The sequence below is a fragment of the Xenopus tropicalis genome, chromosome 7 (assembly GCF_000004195.4).
Source record: "Xenopus tropicalis strain Nigerian chromosome 7, UCB_Xtro_10.0, whole genome shotgun sequence".
NCBI classification, from domain to species: domain Eukaryota; kingdom Metazoa; phylum Chordata; class Amphibia; order Anura; family Pipidae; genus Xenopus; species Xenopus tropicalis.
In genome coordinates this window covers 65,619,404-65,632,629 of record NC_030683.2, presented here as the reverse complement: position 1 = coordinate 65,632,629, position 13,226 = coordinate 65,619,404, and the positions used below count along the sequence as shown (strand labels likewise).

General features: G+C 37.1%; 1 protein-coding gene across 1 annotated transcript in view; it reads right to left on the bottom strand.

Moving 5' to 3' along the window:
* Nucleotides 1–8,634, bottom strand: part of draxin (dorsal inhibitory axon guidance protein) — a 46,562-nt gene extending 37,928 nt beyond the window's left edge. Inside the window, exon 1 of the mRNA XM_002937523.5 lies at nt 8,404–8,634. The gene's annotated coding sequence lies outside the window, so the exon portion shown is untranslated. The remainder of the gene's footprint in view (nt 1–8,403) is intronic.
* Between the last annotated feature and the right edge of the window lie 4,592 nt (nt 8,635–13,226).

Genomic DNA, 13,226 nt, shown 5'->3' with positions numbered 1-13,226 from the left:
GAGTACATTTGAATACACACAGGTGTTTGGTGTACCTGTGGTGTGTTGGCATCTGCTGTATTAAAAGGCAGATGAACACAGCTTGAACAAAGGTAAAAATAGAGATCACAGATCATACGATAAGCCAATTGCATATGTACACGTTGAGCTTATGAATCAACTAATGAACTAAAATTAGCACAAACAGTTGCATATACAGGTAGTGCACATCTAATAGTGACCTGTAATACTGTTTTTTTATCTTAGCTGTCCTTACCATACAGCCAATGCAGTTACTTAAATACAGTAAGTAAAAATTTTTAGAAAACAGCATGGGAAACATGTGGGAAAACAGCAATTGATGCAAGAAAATGTGAGCAAGTTAAGGATCATGTTTTTTACAACAATATGCCCAAACCTGAGTAATGTATAGTAATAAATCTGCATGTTGGATTTTGGCATTTGTGGTTAGATAAAGGGTCCTAATCATTAGGGCAGTGACACACGGGGAGCTTAGTTACCGTGTGTCAAATCTTCGTTGCCGCGGTTTCCCCTCAAGAAAACTTCGGCAAATTGCAGCGCCGCGTATGACATTACACCAGCGATTTACATTCTAGCCAGTGGGATGGCATTACGGGGATTAGTCGCTTGCGGCAACAAAGATCTCCCCGTGTGTCACTGCCCTTGAACTCTTCCCTAAACCATACAGAGATAAGAGAAAATCAGTATGCATATCTTAAAACTCATAGGAAGGGACCTATCATCTTTTTGTAGGTAAAGCAAAATGTTGATTTTAGAATGCACCACATAAATGCACAACTGGATCAGGCTAATCAGCGAAGATAAGATTATTAAACATGATATGCAAATCAGCAGACCTACAAAACAGATATGCTAAAGAGGAAGACATGATCAATAGTCAATGCAAGGGATGGCCAGTAGAAAAGAAGATGAGACATGGTAAAAAGAAAAATTGCATTATGGAACAAACAGGAAATTCAATTCATCAATTGATGGCAGCAAAAGCAAAGTGTGAAACTGATATATCCCAGTGGGAAAAACATATACTGCAATTGCAAAGATGAGCAATATGAATACTAAAAAGAAATAAAATATATAAATACTACTCCTTCTCTCACCAACAATGTAGAATCTATGTTTCTGGCGAAGAAGCTACAGAGTGCCAACAAAGCAGATTCTACATTTCCACCTTCGACTGTACTTTACATACTGGTCCTAAGCAGCCATAGCCACCTGCAGGAAAGGGGCTAAAAAGCGGAAAACATAGATATTTGTTTTATATATTGCTGATAAACAACCACTGGCCCATCTAGAGTAAAGATAAGAAAGTTTGTACAATTAAGCTTTTAGACTATAAGGCGATTCACTTTATTGCAGGTGGAAAGGCATTTCGGGGATCTTAGTTGCCTATGGTAACTAAGATTAACTGCGGGCAACTAATCTCCCCATGGGCCTTTACACTTATATAATGACTCATGGGGAGATTAGACACCCATGATTATTCTCTGCTACCGTGGGCAACTAATCTCCCCGAAATGCCTTCCCAGGGGCAATAATGTAAATTGTATGGGAATGCATACGAATAGCTAAATCGTCCGAAATTTCCATTGCAAGTGAACTTCAAGCAATTTAGCAGTGCAAAGTGCATAAGCCTTCCCATCCCATACGTCATTCTGGCACGTCACTATCGAGTTTCCCGCCACACAGGGTATTTAAGTTTAGATGTACCGTTTCTTGGCAACTTTGAGAAAGGCTGCAATTGTGGCCGAAACGTCAGTTCTCTTGTTCTACACTTAAAGTGATACTGACACCAGAAAGTAAATCTTTTTTTACATCTATCATAACATTGTCTTTGCAAGAACTTTATAATTTTGCCAGAAAATTTTTTGCCTGAGGCCCTTACATAACCTGTCTGATTCCCCGTGTTCCTCTTTGAGGGGGCAGCCATATTTGTCTGTTAGCATTAGAAGCTATAACTGACTGACTGCTGGGAAGGGACAGTCAGGTTGGCAAAACAGGTTTAGGTTTAGGGACTTCAAGTAACAATTACTTACAAAACCAAACCTGTCACCGAAAAACCGTCAACACGACCTATAGGTAACTTTTTATCTAAATTCATATTTTGAAAAGTAGTTTTTTCGTGTCAGTATCACTTTAAATAAACTACAAATTTTGTTATTAGTCCTGAGCGATGCGATTCATGTTTTGTTCTCTCTCTCTCTCTCTCTCTCTATATATATATATATATATATATACACACCTTCATAAACGGCACTCACGGCATAAAGTCCAACCATAGATTCTTTATTAGACCTCCATATCTACGCGTTTCGATCCACTATATATATATCCATATATATATCAGTAATTATTGACCTTTTACATCCTTTCCCTTGATCCACCATTTAGTAATGAGATCACATGACCAGAAATAACAGCTCTAACTGTACCAGGAAAAAGTGTGGAAGCAAATGACAGAATTATGTCCATTAATTGGCTAATGTGTCCTAGCATGTATGTGTGCCTTGGCTTGTTTGTGTGCACTGTGAAGCCTATGATCATAGGAGGCAGCCCTTAATTCTTAAAATGGCAATTTTCTATTTAGGATTACCCAAAGGCACATACTACTAAAAAAGTATATTTTTATGAAATTGTTTATTAAGATGAAACAGGGTTTTACATATATATATGTAATACACTTGAGATTGTTTTGAACTATAAGACCCTTGGTGCTGGCTGTGTTTTATTTTGTATTCCCTGCACATGGGCGGCTATTTATTAGCATTTTGGAGTAAGGTGCTGTTGTGAGAACTTTTTTTGTATATATATATATATATATATATATATATATATATATATATATATATATATATATATATATATATATATATATATATATATATATATATATATATTTATTTATAGAGACCTACATTGTTTGGGGCTATAGTTTTCCTTTAAAGTTTAATACCTTGTATTGGCTTAATAAGTAGATTAAAAATGCAAACTTTCTGGCTTGCCGAAAATATATGCCATACGCCTGGTGTGGCATCAGCCTTAAGGATAAAATAGGGTTATATAATAACTGTGTGCACAGTACTGTACCCATGGCATTTGCTTCTAAGTTCAATAGCCCAATAAAAGCTAGTTGCTGGTTAATGCCCTGCAATCATACTACATTAGTATACAAATCTATCAAAAAAAGGCAGTGAAGGATCTTGTTTTGATAAAGGAACAGTAACACCAAAAAATGAAAGTGTATAAAAGTAACTATAATATCATGTGCTGCTGCCCTGCACTGGTAAAAGTTGTGTGTTTACTTCAGAAAGTCTACTATAATTTATATAAATAAGCTGCTATGTAGCCATGGAGGCAGCCATTCAAAGGAGAAAATGCACAGGCACATAGCAGATAACAGATAAAACACTATTGTATTCTACAGAACTTATCTGTTATCTACTATGTAACCTGTGCCTTTTCTCCTTTTTTCCAGCATGAATGGCTGCCCCCGTGGCTACACAGCAGCTTATTAAGCAGAATTAATGCTAAAACTCCCACAGCTGCCCCTCTCAGCAGGCAGTTGGGCAGCCAAGCAGAGTATTTGCATTATCTGAATATACACTACACATAGGGGCTGATTTACTAACCCACGAATCCGACCCGAATTGGAAAAGTTCCGACTTGAAAACGAACATTTTGCGACTTTTTCGTATTTTTTGCGATTTTTTCGGTGTCTTTACGAATTTTTCGTTACCAATACGATTTTTGCGTAAAAACGCGAGTTTTTCGTAGCCATTACGAAAGTTGCGTAAAATCGCCCGATTTTTCCGTAGCGTTAAAACTTACGCGAAAAGTTGCGCCTTTTTCGTAGCGTTAAAACTTAAAAGGTGCAAAGTTTCGCGTAAGTTTTAACGCTACGAAAAAAGCGCAACTTTTTGCGCAAGTTTTAACGCTACGAAAAATCGCCAGATTTTACGCAACTTTCGTAATGGCTACGAAAAACTCGGGTTTTTACGCAAAAATCGTATTGGTAACGAAAAATTCGTAAAGACGCCGAAAAAATCGCAAAATACCGATCATTACGAAAAAAACGCAATCGGACTCATTTCGACCCGTTCGTGGGTTAGTAAATGTGCCCCATAGTTTTGGCATAACTGTGCTGACTTGGCATTAGCCTAGAACTGAATCCACCTACAGTGAAACAATTATGTTGGAATAGCATTTTCATGACATGAAATACATCTGTGTCTGTATATAAAAATCGCACAGAACATAAAATGTACTTGTAATTAATGGTAATGCTTACAAGTTAATGTCAAAGGAGATTTTTTTAATACAACATACAGTGGACATGAGGACATAAAGTCATACTTACTGTATTTTATTTATTTAGGGGTGCCACATTTATGGTAAAATGGTATGATTATCCCTGGCTCTTATGAAGTTTTGCATTATATTAACATCAATGCCACATTTTATACATATATGTTGGCATGCAATTAAAGAACTAAAGCCTAACTAAAGAAGTTGGCTAGAAATGTTGTACATTATAGTTTTCGGCTTCTGTACCAGCCTGAGGCAGATAAAAAGATCTACAAATATGCCCCAGTAGCCCCCCATCTTCTGTTCTGCTGATTCACTGCACATGCTCTGGGCTGCTGTCAGATACTGAGCTTATGGACCAATTATAAATATACTGTATACATAGAACATGAATGTCACAATTTAAGGCTGAATAGTTATTTATTCAGGTTCAGTGAAATTAGCATCAGAATGTAATAATCAGCCCTGTAGCGTCAGCTTATATGACCTTTAACCATTATTTTTTGCTTGATAATTTGCATTAAAAATTTGCGGTAAGCACTAAGCTTAGATTCTCAATGGCTGCTCAGAGCACAATAAGCATGTGAGTGTCGCAGGTACTTTCCAAGATGGCGAGCCCCTGTGACAAGTTTAAAGTCCTGGATCATGGCTGCTATTGTAATGCTGAAACTTTAGACAGGTGCAGTAAGTTCAGAATATAAAGTATGGCATTTTAAGCCATATTTATTTTTAGGGTTTAGTCCTTCTTTAACATAACGTTAAATCCATTTGTGGCCATGTTGTTTATTACTTGAGTGTGCTGAGTTTGTCCTACTTAGTCCTACAAGCATAATCTAAGACAGACTTGCAGTTTACACTGGAAACTGTGCAAAAAAGCACTTATTTTCTTTCACATTTTTAGTAAAGCAGAGTTACAGCTAGACACCAGGATATATCAGACACAGGATTTTATTATATAGGCACTCCATTTCATATTCCTATGCATTCTTTGCAAATCTGTCCAAATTTGTCAGGTCTGATTGTTTGGCCCACATGCCAATTATTGCATCATACTGTTGACCTGCCCATGTAGAGCTGATGTGGTCCTTTTCCCAACCCCTCAGATAGATATACTGTAATTAGAATTAGGGGAACACCATCTGCCATAGACATTTAATCAATTTACATTTTTTTAAAAAATATTTCCTTTTTCTGTAATAAGAATACAGTACCTTATACTTGAGCCTAACTAAGCTGCATTAATCCATATTGGTGGCAAAACAATCATTTTTGGTTTATTTCATGTTTAAATAATTTTTAGAAGTATTAAGGTATGGATATCCAAATTACAGAAAGATCCCTTATCCAGAAAACCCCAGGTCCCAAGCATTCTGGAAAACAGGTCCCATGCCTTTATGGCTGATTTTCTGCCAGAAAAACAATCTGAAAGGACTGGAAGTGCCCCATAGATGGCCCAAACAGGCTCCAGAGTTGGCAGCTTTTATGAGCCTGTTTATGGACAGCATGGTGACTTGTTCTAGAAATTGCTAAATGAGGCATCATCATGTTGAAGTCGAAGGTTGACACTGTGATTTATCTTTCCCTTTTTTAAATTCAAAATTGCAAAGAGTTTCCTGTTTATGTACGTAGTAGTTGTGCTCCTAACCTTGCTCCAGATTTTCAGTCTGGCACATGGTACATAGCACAGCTAGAAACCTGTTATAGATACAATGTGAAAGACTACAGTGGACCATTAACTAACTTAATTTTACTAGTGCAGATACCACAGCAGTTGCTACCAGTTTTGATCACTATACTGAAACATAGAAAATAAAATCATACATATTATAGAGATAACTGTGCTGGCACAGTTTAGGGGCTAGTATACTTGTCTCTATATTGTATGATATAAACATCTGTGTAAAAAATGTAATTGAAATATAGCAAATATAACCAGTTTACAGCTGTTATGCCACATAAAATGATTAGGATTCATGTTGTGTAAAAAGAGGATTTAGCTTGAAAAAAATGGTGTCAAAATTGGTGTTGAGCTGCGCCACGTTTTAAATCACTTTTTTCCAATAGAACATTCAGCATACTGCTTAACTGTGTCCTGCTGATATGGCTAATATGTGTTTAAATTAGGGTGCACCAAATCCACTATTTTGGGATTCGGCCGAACCCCGAATCGTTTGTTAAAGATTCAACTGAATACTAAACCAAATTAGGCTATAGGAGGAAAAAAGAGAATTGTGTGCACCAGTGCAGTTAAAAACTTTCGTGACTTATCTGTAAGGTCCTGCTTGGCTCTTAATTGGTTTGGAGTCAGGACCAATGAGGAAGCTAGAATATAGGAAGCACAACAGTCCAGAAACACAGTACCAAAAGGGTATTCCACGCACAGGTCAGTTCAGGCAGCAAACAGGATGGTTAGAAACAAACAAATACCGGTAGATGAATCAGAAGAAACAATCAACAGCGCACCCAGGAGCTTACTAAGAAAGTCATATACTCGGGCATTGATCCCAGGTCTCTTGCACATATTTATTTAAAATGTTTGCACCAAGTGTGATGACGTTGTGGACATGGGGCCGCCATCTTTAACTTGAACTTTAAATTTATCGGCACGTAATTTTCAAGGATTTAGATTCCCATATATGTGTATAAGTTTTATATATATATATATATATATATATAAATGTCCTTTTTAAAAAAAAAATGCATATTTAAGGTTTCCAGTACCAGATTTGAAGCTTTCAGACATCTTTTGTGTGTGACTAATATATACAATGTATGTTAATACTTTACAGGTCAAAGAGGCCAGCTGCAATGATCAATTAGTTAATGGGATCAATCAGTAGGAAGAGCAGGGTGAAAAAAGCAAAAAAAAAAATGAGCTGTAATTATTCAGCAAGTAATAACATGCACACGTGCTCACTTGAATGAAACAAAAAAAATAATTTAGGTGACCCATATGTGACATTAAAAAGGATTCCAGTGTGAAAGCAAGAATAGGAAAGTGCGGACTATATCAGTTAATTATTTTAGTATGGCTTGCAAGCAGTTCTAGAGGGTACAAGGTCAGCAGCACAAGCTGAACTAAGCAAATTGTGATTTCTCCAAAGGATGTTGGGTATGGTGTAAAATGAAGAACGTGGTATCTGGAGGATATGAAACTCATTAATATGTATACATACATAAATACATCAATATACAGGCTAATGAATATGGAAATAAAGCATGGTAGTTTGGTTTATTTTTTTACATTTCTATGATAAAAGTGACTGAAATAAAAACATACATTATGAGATGTTTTGCTACTTAAGGCAAAGAATGAGAGATGAATGCCAAATATAAAATGTATGAAAACCCATCAGCATTGTTTCTAATTTATGATTTTATGTTATGATTTAAAGTAAGTTACATAGTGTCCTTATAGGCAGTCAGGCACTAGAAATTTAAATTAATTAAAGCTCACCTAGAGGTTGTACTTGTGTTTTATTTAACCCTAAAGAATCAAAGAAAGATTTAACAAGATAAAGAAGGGAAGCTTAGGGTCATTATAAAGGAGGTAGCTTGGAGATGAAAAAGACACAACTAGGGGAACACAGTGATTAATCTGGAACCATTATTCAAATGTGCACCATGGACAAAATTGTGCACGCACCACCTTCAACAACAACATGCAGGAATATGATTTCTGGATGCAACCCCCACCCCCATCAATACAAGAGAAGAAAAGAATGGGATACAGCAGAGAGGCAGAGAAAGAAGGCACGCTGTATCTTGCTACTCACTAAGTAAGTGAAAGCTTATCCAATAGGTAATAACATTCTTAGAATGAGATGCATATTGAATAACTGTTAAAGAAAAAGAATGCAGGCAAACAGGGTATGAACCAAAGTGAGATATTTGAAAGAAACAAAAAGAAAACCAATTTGCACTCACAAAACCACTAAAATGATCCAAATAGTAACCAAATTAAATAACTAAAAACAAAAGACAAAAATAAAGGTTTAAACAAATGGCATATTAATCTGATAAGATATAATGTCATAAGTGAAAACCCTCTGGTGGTTATAATATGGTCTTGTTACTCACCCCTCCTAGAGGTTAGATGGGAGCATAGGCTGCTGAGAACAATCTGGTCCTCTACCTGTTTCAGAGGCTGCTTGCTGAAATCTGCTTGTGTAGCAGCAGACAGGCTGGAGTGGAAGTACAGAAGGAGGGGAGGGGTAGCAGGGGGTGTTAAAGAGGAAGGGTGGGGGAGAAGCCACAGAGACCAAAATCTGTGCAGGTACACTAAGCAGAATGGTGAGGGGACCAGGCAAGAGAAAGCATACAGAGTGTTTTAATTTGTGGTGCTATTAATAGATTAGTGATTGCTGAATATGATATTTATATATGCAATCTAAAGAACATAATACTAATGGTTTTGTGTATCTATTGTATGTGTGTATCTATATCTTTGTCTTAGTAGATCACTTCAAGCAGGAAAACCGACTTGGATGTGATTGTGCTTACAGGATTAAGGTGTGGAAATCAGATATTGTCTAGGTTTAACAAATCTTTACAAAACCAAAACAATGAGAAAACTGTCACTAACAAAGCGTGCCCCCAGCTCCTGCACCCTCCTGTTTGTGTTCCATGGTGACAAGAGAGAATAAGGATCTAGACACAAAGAGAAGAGATGTAATAAAACGAAAAGGACTTGTGAATATGCAATAGACTACACGTAGGTTAAGTGAATAAGAGAAAGCCTAACTGACTGTATTGTTTTCTCCTTTTTTAACTTGTACCCCAGTATCATCATACATGCCTAGCATAGAACTGACTTCTGGATCCAGTCTTGCATATACTTACAAGCTTGCAGGCCATAGGACATCTGGGCTCTGAGCCCCTGGTTTGTTTCTGCAAAGATAAGCAATCTTCAATACACAAAGGTTTGGTAGCCTCAGGCACAGGGCACTTCTAATTAACCCCTTTAAGTTAGCCACACAATGGTAAGATAAGAAAATAACTGCCAAGGGTCCACATTTGTCATTTATTTAGAAATGTCCTCTTCATGCAGCACTGTGATACAGCAAATATATTGAAAACACTGTCTAAGCATTCTGAACGCATGTCTTATGCTGCTAATGGTTAGTTTATTTTGGAGTGTGATTTAGAAAACAGAAATTTTAGTAAAAATACCCAACTAAGGGGACTCTTTCATTTTATAAATAGTAAATAGATCGTCTTTTTTGTTTTTTTAAAAGCGATATAAATCAGTTTTTCTTAATTCTTATGGAGGTTTAAAGAATCTTAAGCAATAATTGTTTTCCAGGGCCTGCCCCTTCCATTCGGAAGGAATGTGTAAGACTGGCAATATTACTCTACAATCACAAACTACAGTAAAATGTATAGTTTTTTATATTAGGCTCTAAGTATGAACCAAAAATGTAGATAGTGTAACCAGCTATTTGTTGTGATTAAAGCATACAGTAGATAAAGGAAGTTTAGTTAAAATGTAACTGCTATTCCAATTGTTTTGCCCTCCCCCCACTGCTCTGTATCACACAGGGAGATATTACATGAAAGGCCTGCCCTGCTTTTTTTTTTTTAAAGCAATCACATACTGTAATGCTTTTAAAGGAACAGTAACACCAAAAAATGAAAGTGTTTTAAAGTAATTGAAATATAATGTACAGTGGCCCTGCACTGGTAAAACTGGGCTATTTGCTTCAGGAATACTACTATAGTTTATATAAATAAGCTTCTGTATAGCCATGGGGGCAGCTATTCCAGCTGGAAAAAAGGCACAGGTTACATAGCAGATAACAGATAAGACACCATTGTATTCTACAGGGTTTATCTGTTAGCTGCTATATAACCTGTGCCTTTTCTTCTTTTGAATGGCTGCCCCCATGGCTACACGCCAGGGTTTATATAAACTCTAGTAATGTTTCTGAAGCAAACACAAACCTTTTACCAGTGCAGGGCAGCAGTACATTATAGTTTAATTTCTTTTAAATATATACATTTTTTGGTGTAACTGTTCCTTTAATGCTAGAAACAATGGTACACAATTTGGGGTATTTTGTTGCTTAGACAATTAAAGGGACAGAATGCCATGTTTCCACATTATTGCCTGATTTTAATTTGAAAGCAACTAAAGTCACATTTTACTTTCTGATACCTATAAGCACAATAATAATAAATTGACTGTCCACTGAGAATCCTCTGTATACTGAGCTGCTCTTTATCTGAAAGCCTAACAGGCTGCAGCTGGGAAAAGGGGAGGAGTTTATACAGAAGGCTTCTTAGTGGACTGCTGATTTGTTGCGCTCGAAGAGATCAGGAAGTAAAATTCAATTCTGTCACAGTGGGTCCAATTATGCAGACATAGGGACACTGAAACCAGAAATGTCTTTTTTAAAATAACTATCATAACATTGTAGTTGCATGTGCTTTATGATTTTGCTGTAGAAGTATTTTTCCGATCCCTTTTACATTATCTCTCCAACCCCCCATATTGATCTACAAGTATATAGGCCCATCATATTTGTGCTACAGTAGTCTTTTAGTGTTAGAAATCTTAACTCTTAACTAGGCTGAGAAGTCATGTGGACAAAACAGTCAGGTGTATGAAAGTCATGTAGCAATTACTTACAAAAGCAGATATATTATCAAAAAAACAATCAGCATTACCCATAGCTAATATTTATAAATATATATATTTTTTAGAATTGTGCTGCTTCATAACACTTTTTACATTTAAATGTTGCATGTGGGTAAGAAAGTTTGGGGACCCCTGGCATACATAATGAAACTAGTATAAACATAACAGTGGTTGAAAAGTAGACTTAGGCTGATGCCACACCAGGCGTAGGGCTGATTTTTTCGGCAAGCGGAAAAACGCTTGCCGAAAAATCAGCCCTACGCCTGCTACTTGTGCCTGCACCCGAATGAATGGGATACGCTCGGGTGCAGGCACATGTAGCCAATATACGCATTAAAACGTGAGACTTTGCATTCTCTCGCGTTTTCATGCGTATATCGGCTACATGTGCCTGCACCCGAGCGTATCCCATTCATTCGGGTGCAGGCACAAGTAGCAGGCGTAGGGCTGATTTTTCGGCAAGCGTTTTTCCGCTTGCCGAAAAAATCAGCCCTACGCCTGGTGTGGCATCAGCCTTAAGTAGGGAGAGCTACACACACTAACAGCACACTTCTGTCAACGTAACCTTTTTGAAAAATACAAGTGTGCCCATCAGCTTTCCTTCTGTGTATCTATAGCTGATAATAACTGTTTTGGATTTCAACCATGGCATCTTAAATGGAAATTGTATGTTCTATGGTCTCTTGTTTTCTCACCAAAAGCACAGTGGCATTTAGACTGTCCCTTGTGATTCTAGCATATGTATGACTGATACTATTCATCCAGGCAAGGACCTATGTAAATAGCCTAGCATCCTCTGGAACATACCATGGAATATGTTGTAAATACTACATAAATCAAAAGAGTAATTTTACGTTTTCCTCTGTAAAATGGCTCAGCTCACACAACTTTTGCCCCATACACTGATTTACATTTCCAGGCTGCACCCTTGCACTAAATTAGTTCCCAAGCCCAATGCCTTGGAACAGTTCTTAATGATGTGCAGCAGAAGATTGTCACATCCCACCCATGTGCTACTTCCATATACCATGGGGGGGGGGGGTTGATTATTATCTAAAAGTACCACTCTACTAGAGACAATAATCACTATTGCCACTCATCCACCTTACTGATGGATTCTCTTCAGCCACAACATACACCCTCAGCCCATTTAATGGCTCCCCATAATTCAAGAAGTAAGAGTTTTATTATTGCAAAATAAATGTTTACCTAATGAAATAAAATGTAGTTCATACATGGAAACTCATAAAGATATAGGATCACACCCCCCAGTCTTCAGAGATGCCAAAAGGATTTACTAGGATTTTTTTTATCTTGACAACATATTGTTCAGTAACTATATCCCTCAGTGATCACTAGAGGGCATTCTCTATATGCCACATCAACATTGTTGATATTTTTTCGAGTATTGTTTCTCCATTTAATTCCTTTTTTGAAGTTTTTAGCATATTGTTCATGACTCCATCTCACTTGACAGCTGTGCACCTATGCTGAAGCTCAGTACAAATGGAGCATGTGCAAAGACTGGCCTTTGATACAAGCACAAAGAGAAATGAAAAAGTGTGAAGTCATAAAAGGGTGAAACTGAAAGACAGAATTATAGTTGTATTAATATCGTTATTCAACAAGTAACTTTCCTTGTCCTTGAAAGCTCTGTGGTTTGGAACAGTTACCTAAGCCTAGCCCCTGTTCTCGTGCTGATCTGGCTGACTACTTTGAGGCTCAAAAATAGTATAAGTAGTTAGCTGTCCTTAGCCTGCACACATAATGCCAATAAGAAAAGGAACAACACAGTGCAATCATTTTGTGCTAAGTAGTTCCTGCATGCTGTATGTAATCTGTGGAGTTGTCGGTACAATTTGTTTTAGTCCCTCCACCCCTGTCAGGATTTCAAATGATGTTGAAAGAGAAGAACATTTCTGTAGCTGGATTTCAGCAAATAAAAATGGTATTTCTTCATACTTTTTGAAGGAACAGATTACAGTGAAAGGTATAATAGGAGTTTCTGTGTTGTGTGTGGCTCTAAGAAATTTTGGTTCGGAAGCCGAAGTTCTTAAACAGCTTTCCCATTGTTTCCCTTAATTAAAGCTTTCATCCCGGTTATCGGATTTCATCAGATTCCCCACCATTAAAGCACCCACTTTGACTTAGTTGCCCCATTATGTATTCCATTAGATAAACCACTAAAGTAATCTTACATCCTAACACCAGTACATTATACTTTGAACAGCTAAATACTGTTCTACCCTAAACTAGATTGGTT